The sequence below is a fragment of the Phyllostomus hastatus genome, unplaced genomic scaffold (assembly GCF_019186645.2).
Source record: "Phyllostomus hastatus isolate PE091 unplaced genomic scaffold, TTU_PhHast_1.1 phas_scaffold_93, whole genome shotgun sequence".
In the NCBI taxonomy this organism is placed as follows: domain Eukaryota; kingdom Metazoa; phylum Chordata; class Mammalia; order Chiroptera; family Phyllostomidae; genus Phyllostomus; species Phyllostomus hastatus.
Window position 1 is genome coordinate 2,207,133 of NW_025334042.1, and position 16,639 is coordinate 2,223,771.

The 16,639-nt window shown below is 36.1% G+C and overlaps 1 pseudogene; it reads right to left on the minus strand.

Moving 5' to 3' along the window:
- Nucleotides 1-13,403: 13,403 nt before the first annotated feature.
- LOC123812541 lies at nucleotides 13,404-13,921 on the minus strand (annotated as a pseudogene).
- Between the last annotated feature and the right edge of the window lie 2,718 nt (nucleotides 13,922-16,639).

Sequence of the window (16,639 nt, forward strand, 5' to 3'; positions counted from 1 at the left end):
TAAGAGAAAAACTTCTAGTGCACAACAGTTATTTGAATTGAATAAATATCTAATCACAAACTTGTTCTTGCAAAGCATTATGCAGTAAAACTACATTTGACAACATATTATAATCCTTCATTTTGTTTCCAAGCTAGTGGTAACTGTTCTTATCATTTTACTGATGGCAATAAGCTACAGCATATATTCCCTAGCCATGCACTATGAGCAATCTCTTAGAACAGCAACCTCTGAAATTAAGTAGGTAAAACAGCAGCATTTGGAGAGAGTAGCCAATAATAAGCAGGTTTACAAGATCTTCCAGCAGATAGATTATTTTAAATTTTGAGCCTGTTTGGGCATTGTTCTCTGAAGGGTCTGTTTGTTCTCTATTGCTCTTTTTGCTATATGTTTTGTCGCAGTGACTTTCACATTAGCACACAGCATCAAGAAATTCTGACACCCACGTCAGAGGGAGTTTATTACTACTCACGAGGAGGGTTTACTGTCAGTAAGCCCACACTTAACACTGGGGAAATCGAGATTAGGAGTTATAAATATGTGGTTGTAGAAAACCAATCTTGAGAGTATAATTTCAGTATTAAGACTTAGATAAATTTCTAAACCTTTAATTAAATTTATCGGAGCAACATTGGTTAATAGGATCATATAGGTTTCAAGTGCACAATTCTATGACACATGATCAGGATATTACACTCTGTGCCTACCACCCAAAGTCAAATCATGGTCTATCACCATGTATTTGGGCCCCTTTTTAGCGAAATTATTTTCTGATGAGCACCATACTGTTGTCTGTCTGTGCCTCAGGGTTTCAGTTTTATATTCCACATGTGAGTGCAATCATATGGCTCTTAGCTTTTTGTGACATGAATTTGTTGTATCAGAGTTGATTGACTTAAGACAAAATACAATGATGTGATAAATGAAGTCGACAATAGAGAATAATGGAGAAAACGAATAATTAAATAAATGTTTTTTTCAGTCATAAAATTTCTTAACACTGAGTCTGACCCCAAAATAACATTTTCTAATTATAGAGCTGGTAGCTACACATTATCAAGGATTACTGTGCCAGGCACTATGTCAGTGTATCACATGCATTATTGTTAATTCTCACAAGAACAGATTATGGTTGTTATACTTCATTTTAGATACAGGAAAAATGAGTCTGAGTTAATTTAAAAAGCTTTCCCATGACCAGCTAGTTAGCATCTAACTAGTTCCTAAAAAAGAAGGTGGCACAGAGAATTAAACAATCTTCGATGATCCACAATAAAGTCATAGTTTTGCTGCTTTCTTCTGCTAGTGACTACTATAATACTTTTTATAACAATATAAAACTATTTGATAGAACAGAAAACCCACCCACACCTGAAATAAAAAGTAAGGAACTTCTTGGCTCTACAACTGGAAAACCCAGAGGCAGAGTTTGTCCTAGAAGGCTAAGTGAAAAATCAAGATTGTATTTCATTGTCTTTCTTCATTATAGCCACCTACAGCTTTGTCTTGGTCCAAGGCTGTCACTGCCAACATAAGATAGATGCTGGCAACAGTACAGGCATGCAGGCGTCCTCACCAGTCTGTGGTAATAAAGGAGAACCATGCCACGCCCATCAAAGAAAAGTGTGGAGCTTCATAATAATTAGGTCTTTCTAAACAGATTTGTAAACCAATGGCATGCACTGATTGCAGAGACATTTCCACGTGTCACTGTGGAACAGGAAATGGGACTGAAGAGCCTATGTCTTAGAAAAAAATCCTGACCTGATGTGGAAACAATCTTGATGTTTAAAAAAAAAATCCAGATAAAATGCAGATAATAAGTCATATGGAGAAAAATAAGACTAATATGAAGGCTGGAAATAGTGATGCCATCTAAATCATGTGAAATCTCATAGGCCATATTAAAGAATTTAGGTCTTATTCTAAATTCAAATCAAGATTTTAAACAGAAAAAGTGTATGATCTAAATTAGGTCTTAGAAAGATTGCTCTGGCTTTCGTGCAAATATATGATTTCTAGAAATAAGTGCAATGAGACTGGTTTGTACCAGTAGTCAAGGAAAGAGATAATTATCACTAGGACCAGAATCATTGGTTATATATATAACTCATAATCAATAAATTAATTCTTCTTCCACTGTAAATCTTCATAGGCCTACTCTATGTTGACAATCTACATTAAACAATTGATATTGATTTGCTAGATACTTCTATCAAGTAATAAGACTTTTCTGGAGTAAAGAAATTACAATGCTCATTCCCTTGACAAGTATAGATTTAAAACCATGGAAAATGAAATAAAATAATCCACGTTGCACCAGAATCAGTACATTATTGGTCCTCTGAATTACTGAATCACATTGTACTTCAATACTTATTTTTTCTTTCCAATGCATGAAACAGATGATTGCTATATACTCTAAGTTCAGATAACAAAAATATTATAGTTAGCTTTGCTTTTATACAAAATTATCACTTCACATATCCTGTAGTATCGAACTCATTAAATACATATTCATGTGTTCCTCTACTTGAACTTTATTGGTAACAGTGAGAAATTATTTCTGCTGCATTTGATGAAGTCTAACCACAAGTCACTCATTTTTCTAACATAAGAGTGACTAGAATGTATGAAAGGAAAACTTCAGACTATAAGAAATGTTTCTTGATTGTTCCTTTCTGACTTGAAGACATTGATATATAACTTCTTAGATTAAAGAAATTCCCTGCTCTCTCTACACATGGACTAGAGGTTTTTCTATTTGAAAATATGAGTGGTCAATGTAAGGCTTCTTAAACTCTGACACCCTATTTAAGATTAGTGACGGTCAAAACTTTGTATTGGTGTTCTCTAGACTTTTGATTGCCTAGCTTTTATAAAACCCTGTATTTATTTCTCTTGTTTTCAGCACCATCTGTGTCTTGATCAAGAATAAAAGATTTTGGACTTTCAATGTGTTATGATAATCATGGGAATAAGCCATTGATAAACTATGAAATATGTTGTGGATAAAGACCATTGTCAACATTATATTTCTTTTACTTAAAGCACAAAATATGGAAGAACTATATTTACACTGATACCAGAGTCACCATACCTTACATATCAGTGGCTCTAGTCCAATGTGATAAAAATGCTAAAGACCATGTAAGGTGAAAGTTTCATTAAGCAAATTAAAAAATATAGCTTCTTATCCAAGGATAATCCACTTCTACTCTGGATCCCATCTCATCTGCTTTCTCATAACAATATCATTTACCCATTCTTACTTTATTAATAAAATTTTATTAGTTCTATTAATCAGCTACAAATATTGTAAATGACTGTAACTCTTAGAAGATTCTTATACACTTGTACTTTGCCTAGACAGAATAACAGATTAGATTGTTTTGATAATGATTTCCTAGAGTTAATATGGTATATAAATCAATTATGTCTGTGATATTGCTCACTTAAATCAATAGAGTTGATCTGCCCAGGTGAATAACTTCTTTCTCCTTCAGCACTTCACAAATGCATTTTCTGAATACATAAACTTTTTAAGGTAAAATGGCTCTCCAGAAAAACATATTTTTCTCAAGGTGAATGAAACTATGTTTTTCATTATAAGAATCAAAACAACTTCTAAAGATGTATAAAATTTATAGTAAGGGAAAATCTCAATTATTTAGGATGTCCTTAAATGTTCTTTCTATTCAGATCATTGCAATAAGACAGTTTAGAATCTAAAAGATGTAGTTCTATCTCTACCAATATAGTTTCTGGCAAAAAAAAAATCAATTGATTATACTGTTAATAATCCTTCTGAGAACCAAAAAGGGGATAGTTGTATGGAACCCCCTTAGAAACAGAGTTGATACAAAGTCCTTACAGCAAAACCCTTAAAGATTGAAGGTAGATTAGACTGGTCTGTTTTCTTGTTAAATTGCAATATTTTGTTAGTTAGAAAACTCTAGCTAACATGAGAAACTAAAAATAGACGGAATCTTAAACATGATAGAATGCTATTTTCTGTTCACATAATAGTCCATAACAGGTGTTCCTGGATGACAGGAAACTTTCATTTTATATTGTTAATCAAAAACTCAAACTCATTTCAGCTTGCAGCTCTACCATTTCTTAGGATTACATTCTTATCTGCACCTATTTGGTGGGAAAGCTTGTGGGGTAGTGGTAGAGGCACACATGAATCTTCAAAGTCTTGGGTCAGAAATAGGCACATGAAACTTCTGCTCATATTTACTGCTAAAATACAGTCACATGTTTCCCACTTAATTGTAAAGGAAGCTAGGTACTATAGGCAAAGAGTTTGCAAGATGAAAATAATATTTTTAATAAAGAGCTAACATCCATCAAAGTAAAGAATGCTAATCCCCATATCTATTTAAAACTTCTTGCAGCATATTTAATGCCCTCAGATCCTCATGCAATAAATATAACTCAAAATACTACCCAGCCTAAGTCTACAATCTGTTAGTGCATATATATATAGCTTTCAAACCTAAACACTGAACAACAAGTAATATATCTTCATCACACTCAAGATACAGTAATAAAACACTATGGGAATATTTGCAATAAAATTCTATTCAAAAAGGAGAAGGGAAATTAGTAGTTGTGGCTAATGACAATTCTGCCATTCTACAGATCAGGTATTGTGAAGATCCTCCTGGCCTAGCTATGGAGAAGAATCACTCATTAGACCTTATGCCTTTCCTCTAGGGGGAATCTCCTTGTCCGTTACTATTGTTATGTCATAAAATGATGAAAGTCTGAGATTTAGACTCACTGGCCAGATAAAAAATTAGTCCGACACAGTATGCTGACAGAATGTTACAAGACCCCTGGATCACATGGTCAAAAACAGCAGTCATAACAGTTTTCACCAATTCTCTGTGGCCCAAAAATATGATGTGGTCCAGATGTTACCTGAATGTATAGTGTGGTTCAACACAGGAAAGGAACCCCAACTTCTAAGAGGCAATGTGCTTTACGGAGCTGCCAGTACATCTACTCATTATCCTTTGGAAAGAGAGCTTCTTGTTACTCTAAAGTGTGAGGACATCTCCAGGACAATGATAGTAGGGCTTTACTTTTACTATGCTTGAATATCTGTATGGAATTGTCTCTGACAATTTTGCATGGCTACATTTAAAATAGTTGTTGGGATTACGATCCCATGTGACTTGAAAACTTTTCTATACCATTATGCAAGTTTATAGTACCTTAGGATGTGAAAGCTAGGCTACTCAAAAACATTTTAGTTTCAAACACAAGTTTCATTAAAAATATGGCCTCCCCCCAGTACTGGCTGGTATGGGTCTCAGTTGGGGCACATGCCTGCATTGCAAGATCAATCATGGGTCAAGGTACATACAAGAGGTGGCCAATTAATGTTTTATCTATCAATGATGTTTCTCTCCCTATCTTTCCCCCTCCCTTCTCCTCTCTCTAAAATAGATGGGCATGTTCTCAGGTGAGGATTAAAAAATTAAATACAATAAAAAATAATAAAACATACTCCCATAAGATATTTAGTAAGCCTCCAATATGTTTGCTTCTAGTCAATTCCTTTGGGCTGTGACCACACCTATTACTCTGCTCTGTGTATAATTTTCCATTCTGCTTTATTTCTTTTACTTGTTGCATCATTTGTACCCCTTTACTGGTGGGCTACCTAAAGCTATATAGAACAATAGTCTTTTGTGGGCAGCTAGTTACCCATTGACTGATCTCATAGACCCCTGTCTCATAGTCTTTATCAATAATTTTTCCTGTTTTGGCTGGTTCAGAAATAGTTGTCATCACAAATATGTGAATTCTCAATATCCCTTTTATTTTAGCTTATAGATATTTCAAATCTGCTTGAGCTGATCTTTTTCTTACAATGTTGTAATTACTGTAAGGTGAAAAGAGCAACTAACACACAGTAATAAACTAAGTCTGTTAACATTTCACCTATAGCTACGGTCTATAAAGTAAACACAAAAACCGGTACAAAACTTCAGGTGATGAAGGATGCAGTTATCAGAATTACGGCTGCTGGGGAATACATACCATTGTAGGCAAAAATCTTAAAGACCTGTTTTCAAGTTCCTAGGTGGTAAAAGAGCCTTTACTTTAAAAATAAATAAATAAAATCACTATCTATATAATCAATTTTAAACAATCCTTGGGTAAGTTACCTCAATAATAACAATATTTACTTTTTATAGTTCATAAACTGGTTTCACATACACTAGAATGCGTGTGATATTCTCTCTCTAGCTCACCACTGTATTCCCAATACCCGGCAATGTGCCTACCACACAGAATGAGACAGTAAGTGCTTGATGAATTAATTAAAAAATATAGGTAACCTTATCAACAACCATGTGGCATAGTCAGAATTATAAGTATGTTATAGACAAAGAAATTGGAAAATAAAAGATTGTCTAAAGTAAAACTACTAAAAGAAACAGTAAAGTCTAATTTGTATGAATGAATTCACTTTGTTATTGGCTATATAAATACAAATATAGCTACAGTTAAAAAGAATAAAAGATACATAATATATGTGTATATATATATGAGGTCTGTCTGGAAAAAAAAATTCAACCATTGTTAATATCATGAGAAAGGTTTGCACAACATTGATGTAACCTGGTAGCCAAGGAAAGTAGGCTGGAATGCATATGGGTGAACAATGACAACTTCATTGTCTTAGTGGGGGTGGTAGATGCCATGGAGTGAGTATCTGTATTGTGTGGCTGTCACTTTCAAAATGCCTGAGGGAGCAGAATAACAAACCTGCATCAAATTTTGCATTGAACTTGAATATTCCTCCACAGAAACTGTTTGGATGATTCAGAAGACCCCAGCTATGGGCAGCTGGTGATTGGCAGCTTCTTCATGACAATGTGCCCACTCATGCATTACATCTCACACAGTCTTTTGGCAAAGTGTCAAATCACCCAGGTGACTCAGCCCCCACTACAGCCCAGATTTGACACCCTGGGACTTCTTGCTTTCCCCAAAACTAAAATCACCTTTGAAAGGGAAGAGATTTCAGACTGTTAATGAGATTCAGGAAAATACAACAGGACAGCTGATTGTGATCGAGAGAACTGTGTGAGGTCCCAAGGTGCTTGCTTTGAAAGGGAACTGTCCTATCATTGTCCTATGCACAATGCTTCTTGTGTCTTGTATCTTCTTCAATACATGTCTTTATTTTTCATAGTACATGACTGGGTACTTTCTGTACAGACCTTGTATATATACACACAAACATTTATACATACCTAAAGAGACTTGAAAATTATTAGGAAAAATGTGCACATATACTCAGAATTATAGGGCTGAAGAAGACCTTATATGGCATCTAGTCTACCCACTTCATTTTACAAAATGAAAAGAAATTACGCATGTGTGTATAAAAATTTACAAGTAGGTTATTTGCTTAGACACAAAATTAATCTTACTGCATTGATCATTAGCCAGTTTAATCACAGCAGCTGACAAGTTCCAATGGAATCGCTCCCTCATAGACCAGATGACTTTCCTGGGGGTGGCAATCAAGCTCAGGTCATGGACCCCAGTGACACAGTACTTTTGCTGGCACTCAGTTTTTATACAAAATTCATATTCAACAAGATGAAGTAACTGGATTAGTGGTTTCAAAGTTCTGTGAAACATTATGATTCTGCTTGGAAATATTCCAACACTTTTTGCCTAAGGAAATGGTCACTGCGTGGGGCCATGTCTAACAAAGCGAAATTTTAAAATATTTCAAAGATTGGTCAGCTGGATGAATTTTAGACAATTACTGTATCTAAAAATAGTCACATACTCTCTGAACTTGGAAACTTGCATTTTTTTGAAACCTGTGGCAGGCAGGCTACGTGACAAGAATAAGTACTCATTACCTATGTAAGGACATAGAATATTAATAGAAAGGTAACTAAGTACTGTCTTGTTCTATTACTTTTATGTGTGATTTATGAACTGATTTTAACAAATAAAAATAACTGGATTACTAACAAATTTGTAATAGATGCTAAATTTCAATGCCTTTTTATTAGTAAAAATTTTGAGTATTAATTTCTTATATTGTCTACACATTTTTACTTTAACAAATGAAAGAAAAAACAAGTAAATTTCTAAGGCAAAATATTTTGAAGAGGATGGAAGTAGCAATATAGAAGCAATTTAGTATCTTTCAAAAATAACATTTCTAAACCAGGCCTGAAGCCTGTACCGATAAAACAATTATATATTGCAGCCTCATTCTGTGTAGAAATCAATCTTTCACTGAAATAAGAAGTTACTTCTAGTTTCATTTTTTTCCATAAGTGCTTTTGCTTTAAATTGAAGCAGTTTTAAATTCTCCAGTGGAAACTCCACCATTCTTACAATAATGATAGCAAATACAATTTTTAAAAAGCAAACTACCAAATTGATGTGTGAGTTTTATACCTCCTATAATAAAATAATCTCAAGGGCTACTAAGGGGCAGTATCCAATGCATTTTTTTAGAATAAAATTGTTATATTGTTCTTCATTGATATGCCTAGAAAAACTATATTTAACATTAATTTGACACAAATAAAACATTTTAAAGATGTGCAAAATATTGTAGGTTCCATTAATAAAGTGTAGTTTATTCTCTTCATGCAGAAAAGAGATATTAAAAATGTCTTTTAAGAGCACAGACTTTGAGCCAAAATGCCAAGGGTCAAATCCCCACAAGTATCTATCATGTGAAAATTGGCATGGCTTTGTACCACTTTCTGTTTCAGGTTCCCAGACCCATAAAACAAGGATAGAAAATGCACTTACTTTTATAAAATTGTAGTGGTGCTATGATTTAAAATATATAGAGTAATTAGAACAATGCCTTGCACATAGTTAAATGTTTTATAAATATTGGCTAATACTATGATTGGTGTATCCCAAACAGAATTACAAAAATATTTCTTAAGTATTTTTATCAACCTGTACTCCCTTTGTACTGTGGCATTCCTGAATCCATAGAAAATGAGATTTTTTTTAAAGCATGAGCCTTACATTTGGAAAATATTTAATTCATGCAAAACTTTATCTACTTGATGTAGTATTAAATCTTAAAATAATTTAAGGAACTTTCAAAGACATAATAAATTTTATTTGATATTTGCTTTTAATAGCATAAAGAATCATTTTCAGACAATGAGTGTCCAATATTGTACTATCATAGTGTTTAATCAAATCTGGTCATTATAAATATACATACAGGAGAGGGGACTGTTGGCAAAGTGGAGGGGTGGGGTGCATCTTGCTCTGCCTCATTTACAATGTGTCTTAAAGGAACAGCTGGAATTAGTCCAGCTAGGTAAAGTAAAATGGTTATAATATAAACTAGTAGAATATTCTAGGCAAGGGAAGCTTTATAAGAAAACCTCCATCCCATAAACAAGGTAGGTATGCAGGGAATTTTAAGATTTTTAATTATTCTGCAAATATGTGAGAGGTAGGCAGAGTTTTGAAGGTATTGAATCTCATGCTAAAGAAATTGGGCATATTCCTATGAGCCAACACATCCAAGTGTCTGGGATGCCTTCTGGCCACAGGACTTAATCGGGAACATCTGTTCAGAGTTTTTTCTTTATCATTTTACATGTTATTTTCTGAAAATTGTCCTTGAAATTTACCAGCATTTAGCTCAGTATAGATTTGCCCCATAGATTCGCCCCATAAATATGCCCTCACAGTCAGAGCATGAATTTCTATTTAGACATGCGCTACTATTGGGAAATTCTTAGACTCGTTGACAAAACTGTATTAGCTAATACTTCAAAATAAAATGATAACACTTTCTAAATTCCTCTAGGGAAATATATATCTAATAGAACTTTAGGGATACAGAGATAATATATTCTCTATATTCCTCTAAGGAAAATATAACTAATAGAATCTTATATCCATCAATGGATGAGCAAAGGAATTAAAAATATAATAGTAATTCTGAAGAAGAATAGCACATTTACTACTGACAGTTTTTTTTTATTTTAAAGGTATATTCATTTATTTATGTATTTATGGTTAAAGTGCTTTATTTTTAGAGATGGCACCTTTGGAATTTAAAGTAGGATATTAGTGAGAGAAATTGTTTTACAATACAGGCAGTTTTAAAATATTTGTGAGATGTCTTTCATTTAAATTTTTTAATAATTCTAAAAATTATTTTGGGAGGCATGTGGAAGAAAAATAGAAGAGGTAAATTATTTCAGGGTCTCTGATTAGTGCTTTTTGTCCAGTCCATTAAGTTTTCATGAAGAAAACATTTTAGAAAACAAAGTTGATGAAAATAAAATCCAAATTGAGCCCTGGCTGGTGTGGCTCAGTGGATTGAGTCTCAGCCTGTGAACTAAAGGGTTGCCAGTTTGATTCCCAAACAAGGCACATGCTTGGGTTCCAGGCCAGGTCCCCAGCAGAGGGTGCGCAAGAGGCAACCACACATTGATGTTTCTCTCCCTCTCTCCTTTCCCCTCTCTCTAAAAAATAATAAATAAAAATCTTTTTAAAAATGAAATAAAATTCAGACTGTGATCACACAATCCAAGAAAAAGAAAGATTAAGAAAACAGCTTGGAAAAAAACAAAATAATATAATCAAATTATACTCATTAGATCCTACTCTTAGTAGCAGAAACACTCAGTAAATGCAACATAAAAATAATTCTTAGCATTTATTTAACACCTATCATTTTCCAGGCACTGTGCTAAGTACTTTACAATCATGGTTTCTAATTCTAAAAACCATTTTTCCCCCCTTCACTCCTTTCCACCATGCACACCCTCTCCTACCCACATTCCCCCCCTTTAGTTCATGTCCATGTGTCATAAGTTCTTTAGCTTCTACATTTTCCATACTATTCTTGCCCTCCCCCTATCTATTTTCTACCTACCATCTATGCTACTTATTCTCCATGCCTTTCCCCCCTCTCTCCTCCTCCCCCTCCCCTGTTGCTAACCCTCCATGTGATCTCTATTTTTGTGGTTCTGTTCCTGTTCTAGCTGTTTGCTTAGTTTCTTTTGGTTTTGTTTTAGGTGTGGTTGTTAATAATTGTGAGTTTGCTGTCATTTTACTATAAATGTTTTTTTATCTTCTTTTTCTTAGATAAGTCCCTTTAACATTTCATATAGTAAGGGCTTGGTAGTGATGAACTCCTTTAACTTGATCTTATCTGAGAAGTGCTTTATCTGACCTTCCATTCTAAATGAAGCTTTTCTGGATAGAGCAATCTTGGATGTAGGTCCTTGCCTTTCATGACTTGGAATACTTCTGTTCAGCCCTTCTTGCCTGCAAGGTCTCTTTTGAGAAATCAGCTGACAGTCTGATGGGAAGTCCTTTGTAGATGACTGTCTCCTTATCTCTTGCTGTTTCTAGGATTCTCTCCTTCATTTTTACCTTGGCTAATGTAATTATAATGTGCCTTGGTGTTTTCCTTCTTGGGTCCAACTTCTTTGGGGCTCTCTGAGCTTCTTGGACTTCCTGGAAGTCTATATCCTTAGCCAGAATGGGGAAGTTCTCCTTTATTATTTGTTCAAATAACTTTTCCACTTGTTGCTCTTACTCTTCTCCTTCTGGTACCCCTATAAATCAGATGTTGGAACATTTAAAGATGTCCCAGAGGTTCCTAAGCCTCTCCTCATTTTTTTGAATTCTTATGTGTTCATTCTTTTCTGTGTGGTTGTGTCTTTCTTCCTTTTGGTGCACTCCATTGATATGAGACCCAGCTTTCTTTCCATCACTATTGGTTCCCTGGGTATTTTTCTTCATTTCACTTATTGTAGCCTTCATTTTTTCATCTAATTTGTGACCAAAATCAACCAATTCTGTGAGCTTCCTGATCACCATTGTTTTGAACTGTGCATCTGATAGGTTGGCTATCTCTCAGTCACTTAAAAGGATGGTTCTGGGCCTTTCATTTGGTCTTCTGTTTAAGCCATCTCTCTCTCTCTCTCTCTCTTTTTTTTTTTTTTTGGTCTGGTGGTGCCTGTTATGGTGAGGGGTGGAGCCTTAGGTGTTCACCAAGGCTGGGCACCCCAGTCACTGGGTTGTGACCTTGTATGTGGGGGCAGGGTCCAAGAGGGAACAATGGCACTTGCTCCATTCTCTGTGGGACCTCAATCCCTTCTGCTGCTTCCCCCAAGCGAACTGAGCCCCTCTTGTGCCAATTTCTGTGTGAATGGGCTTGTGCATGTCGTGGGACCCTCCAAGGACCTCTCCTGTGAGACTAGGTGTCTCTCCGTGCACCTCAACTCCCACAGGTGTCCTCAATCAGCGTCCAGAGGCTCTATTTCCCAGCACTGGGATCCTGGGTTGCGTGCAGTGTCTTGCTTCACAATCACCTCCTCACTGGGTCTGCTGGTTGCCACCCTTTGGCCAGGGTCTACCAGCTGCCACTTGTGCACTCAGGGTCCACCCACTGCGGTCTCGTGCAACCTGGATACCTTACGAGGTCCCCGGATGCCTTATGCGCCTGGTCCCAACACTCTACTCTCTGCACCATGACCCGCACCTGGCTGCCCAACTCCGCCCCTCCTACCAGTCTGGATGAACGGGTCTATTTCAACTTCTTGGTTGTCCGACTTCCATTCACATCAATTTTCTGTCAGTTCTGGTTGTTATTCTGTTTCTAAATTGCTGTTGTCCCTATCTTGGTTCTGTGAGGAGGCACAGTGAGTCCACCTATGCCTCTATCTTGGCCAGATGCCCCTAAAAACCATTCTTAGGTAGATGGTAAAAGTTGTTTTTTGAAACAAAAGAAAATGAAGCTCATTAAAGTTTAATAAATCAGATAAAGCATTGTATAACTGGTAGGTACTTGAATTACATTGTGAGTCTAAGTTTTCTTCCACACTGCATAGCACCTACCATCAGGAAAATCTGCAGCACAAATTGCTCTTAGTATTTTATCCACATTTCATTTTTAAAATACCAGGCATGGCCTACTATTTGGATACAGCAATATCTTTCATAGTATGAATAAATAAATAAATAAATAAATAAGAAAACCTGTTGTGTTCTTATCATGAATTTAGCACACAGTGATACCACAGATAACAATAATAAGCCATTCTTGTCCTCAATTCCAATGGTTTAGAACATTTTACTGAGAACCCAAAGTCCTCTGACTGAAATGTAAAACACTACATCCTACTTAGTAACAAATACAAAGATCCAAAACTATTTTTTAAACTTTTCTGCTTAATATGAATTCAGCTTGCATTTGTCCATAACAGAGAGAACATAAAACTAAGAAGTCCCTGGAGACGTCACAGTGTTGACAAAATTCAAAGTGACAGGGGAGCCAACACAGACACAGGAAACAAAATAGGCCCTTCCACACAGCCACGAGTCTTTGCGATGCTTTTGTTTTAAGCCAATGTCTCTTCACGTTGCATATTTTCCCCAATGTCTGCTTAATGAAATACTACAATCACCATAGGATCTACTTTCCTGCAGCCTTTCATGTGGACTTTGCTGCCACCCCAAAAGCCAAAGGGATGACTGTCATGAAGCAGTCCCTGGGACTGAGAGGAGGTTTCAGATTTTACAATATGGTTCCCATGCAGGAAGGACTGCTCTGCTCTAGGCTTTATCCACACTTCATCTTTAGCACAGAGTGCAAGGTGATCCAGAGCTTTGATGCAAAACCAGGATTTGTGGGTCTTAGTGAATTTTCTGAAACAGGTCCCCAAAGACACCAGCTGTCACCAGAGATGTTGGCGACCAACTTCAAGATTTTTTCACTCATGTATTACACCTGGTCTTTGTGCAGCCTGAAACAGCAACTGCCATCAGGCCTGCCCACTAGCATCTGAAGATTCTCCCAGATGTATCTTCTATCTTCTTCAAACATGACAGGAACCTCCTCTTCTGTCAAAGGCTGCATTTTCTTTCTGTTGGAACACTGGTTCCTTGTGCCTCAAAGAGATTTTTATTTTATGTTATATTATTTTCAAGCTTTGCTGAGGTATAATTGACAAATAAAAATATATACACTTAAGGTATACAATGTGATGATTTGATATAAATATAATTGTAAAATGATTAGCACAATCAAGCTATTAACACATCTATCAACTCGTATAGTTACCATCTTGCATTTGTATGTGTGTGGTAAGAACACTTATGATCTACTCTTAGTAAATTGCAAGTAGAAAATACAGTATTATGAACTATAGTTACTTTGTTGCACATTAGATCAGAACTTACTCATTTTAAATGGAAAATGTGTACCCTTTGGCCATCTCCTCACTTACTCCACCCCTGAACACCTCTTTACTCTGTTTCTGTGAGTTTGCCATCTTCAGATTCCACACACAAGTGAGTTCATACAAGACTTGTCTTTCTTTGTCATCAAGTTTAATCCACCTTATCACAAATGGTAGTATTTCCTCCTTTTCTCTGGCTGATATAAAGCCATATAAAAATTCCACAAGCTTTTTCACAGAAATGTTTTTAAAAATTCTAAAAATTTGTATGAAACCATGAAAGACCCCAAATGGCCAAAGTAATATTGAAAAGAAAGAACAAAGCTGGAGGAATTCCACTTCCTAATTTTTAAATATATTTTATTGATTATGCTATTACAGTTGTTCCATTTTTCTCTCCCTTTTTTTCCCCTCCACCATCTACTCCCACTCATCATTCTCCCAACTTAGTGCATGTCCATGGGTCATACATATAAGTTCTTTGTCTTTTCTATTTCCCATATTATTCTTAACCTCTCAATGTCTATTTTGTACCTACCATTTACAATTCTTATTCGTTGTACCTTCCCCCCATTCTCCTCCCTCCCCCTCCCCACTGATAACCCTCCATGTCATCCCCATTTCTGTGAAACTTCCTGTTCTATTTGTTTGCTTAGTTTGTTTTTGTTTTTGTTTTTGTTTTTTAGGTTTTGTTATTGATAGTTGTGAGTTTGTTGTCACTTTACTGTTCATATTTTTAATATTCTTTTTCTTAGGTAAGTCCCTTTAACACTTCATATAATAAGGGCTTGGTGATGATGAACTCCTTTAACTTGACCTTATCTGGGAAACACTTTACCTGACCTTACATTCTAAATGATGGTTTTGCTGGACAGAGTAATCTTGGATGTAGGTCCTTACCTTTCATGACTTTGAATATTTCTTTCTAGCCCCTTCTTGCCTGCAAGAGAACTTCTTTGTACGTAACTGTCTCATTTTTTGTTGCTGCTTTAAAAGAATCTTAAAGATTCTTTCCTTATCTTTCATCTTGGGTAATGTAATTATGATGTGCCTTGGTGTGTGCTTCCTTGGACCCAACTTCTTTGGGACTCTCTGAGTTTGCTGGGCTTCCTGGAAGTCTATTCCCTTTGCCAGATTGGTTCTCCTCCATTACGTTTTCAAATGAGTTTTCAATTTCTTGCTCTTCCTCTTGTCCTTTGGGCAACGCTATGAGTTGTTGTTGGAACATGTAAAGTTGTCCTGGATGTTCCTAAGCCTCTTCTCATTTGTTTGAATTCTTATTTTTTATTGTATTCCAGTTAGATGTTTATTTCTTCCTTCTGGTCCACACCGTTGATTTGAGTCCCCCTTTCCCTCCCTTCACTGTTGGTTCCTTGTACATTTTTCTTTATTTCACTTTTTATAGCTTTCACTTTTTCCTCTATTTTGCGACTGTACTCAACCATTTCTGTGAGCATCTTGATTACCAGTGTTTGAACTCTGCATCTGATAGATTGAGTATCTCTTCGTCACTTAGTTTTGTTGTTGTTATTGTTGTTGTTGTTGTTGTTGTTGTTGTTTATCAGAGCTCTAGTAAGGGGCAGAGCCCTAGGCATTCGCCAGGATGGGGCAACGCACATTGCTGCTTCGTGGCACTGTCTGTGGGGAAGGGGTCTGAGAGGGAATAATGCCTCTTGCTTAGCTCTTGGACAGCTTTCAGCCACTTCCTCCACTACTTACAAACAAATTGGGCTCTTCTGGTGATGATTCCCAAGTGAGTGGGTTTGTGTATATTCTAGCACCCTGTGGGTCTCTCCAAGGAACTCTCCTGTAAGGCTGGGAGTTTCTCCCACTGCCTCAACCCCCACAGATTTTTTCAGTCAGAAATTTTTAGGCTTTGTTTCTCCACATCTGAACCCTGGGTTGTGTGGTCTATCTCACTCCCCAGTTGTTCCTCCAGGTTTATCTTGCATGCAAATGTGGAACCACCTGGTCTGCCAGCCACTACCTTGACCACCCTAGTGCTCCAGCTGCTGCCTTGCCATGTGTCCTCTCTGTCTGGGCTGCCTGTCTCTGCCCCTTCTATTGGTCTGGATGAATGTTTCTTCTTTAACTCCTTGGTTTTCAGACTTCCACACAGTTCAATTTTCTGGAAGTTCTGGGGTTTTTTGTTTGTTTTTAAATTTGTTGTTGTCCTTCTTTCGACTGTGTGAGGAGGCAAAGTCTATCTACCTACACCTCCATCTTGGCCAGAGATCTCCACTTCCTAGTTTAAAATTATATTACAAAGTTATAGGAATTAAAACAGCATAGTGCTATCATAAAAACAGACACAGACTAATAAAACAGAATAGAGAGCACAGAAATAAATTCACAAATATATGGTTGAATTCTTTTTTGGATAGCCTAGTGTTAAT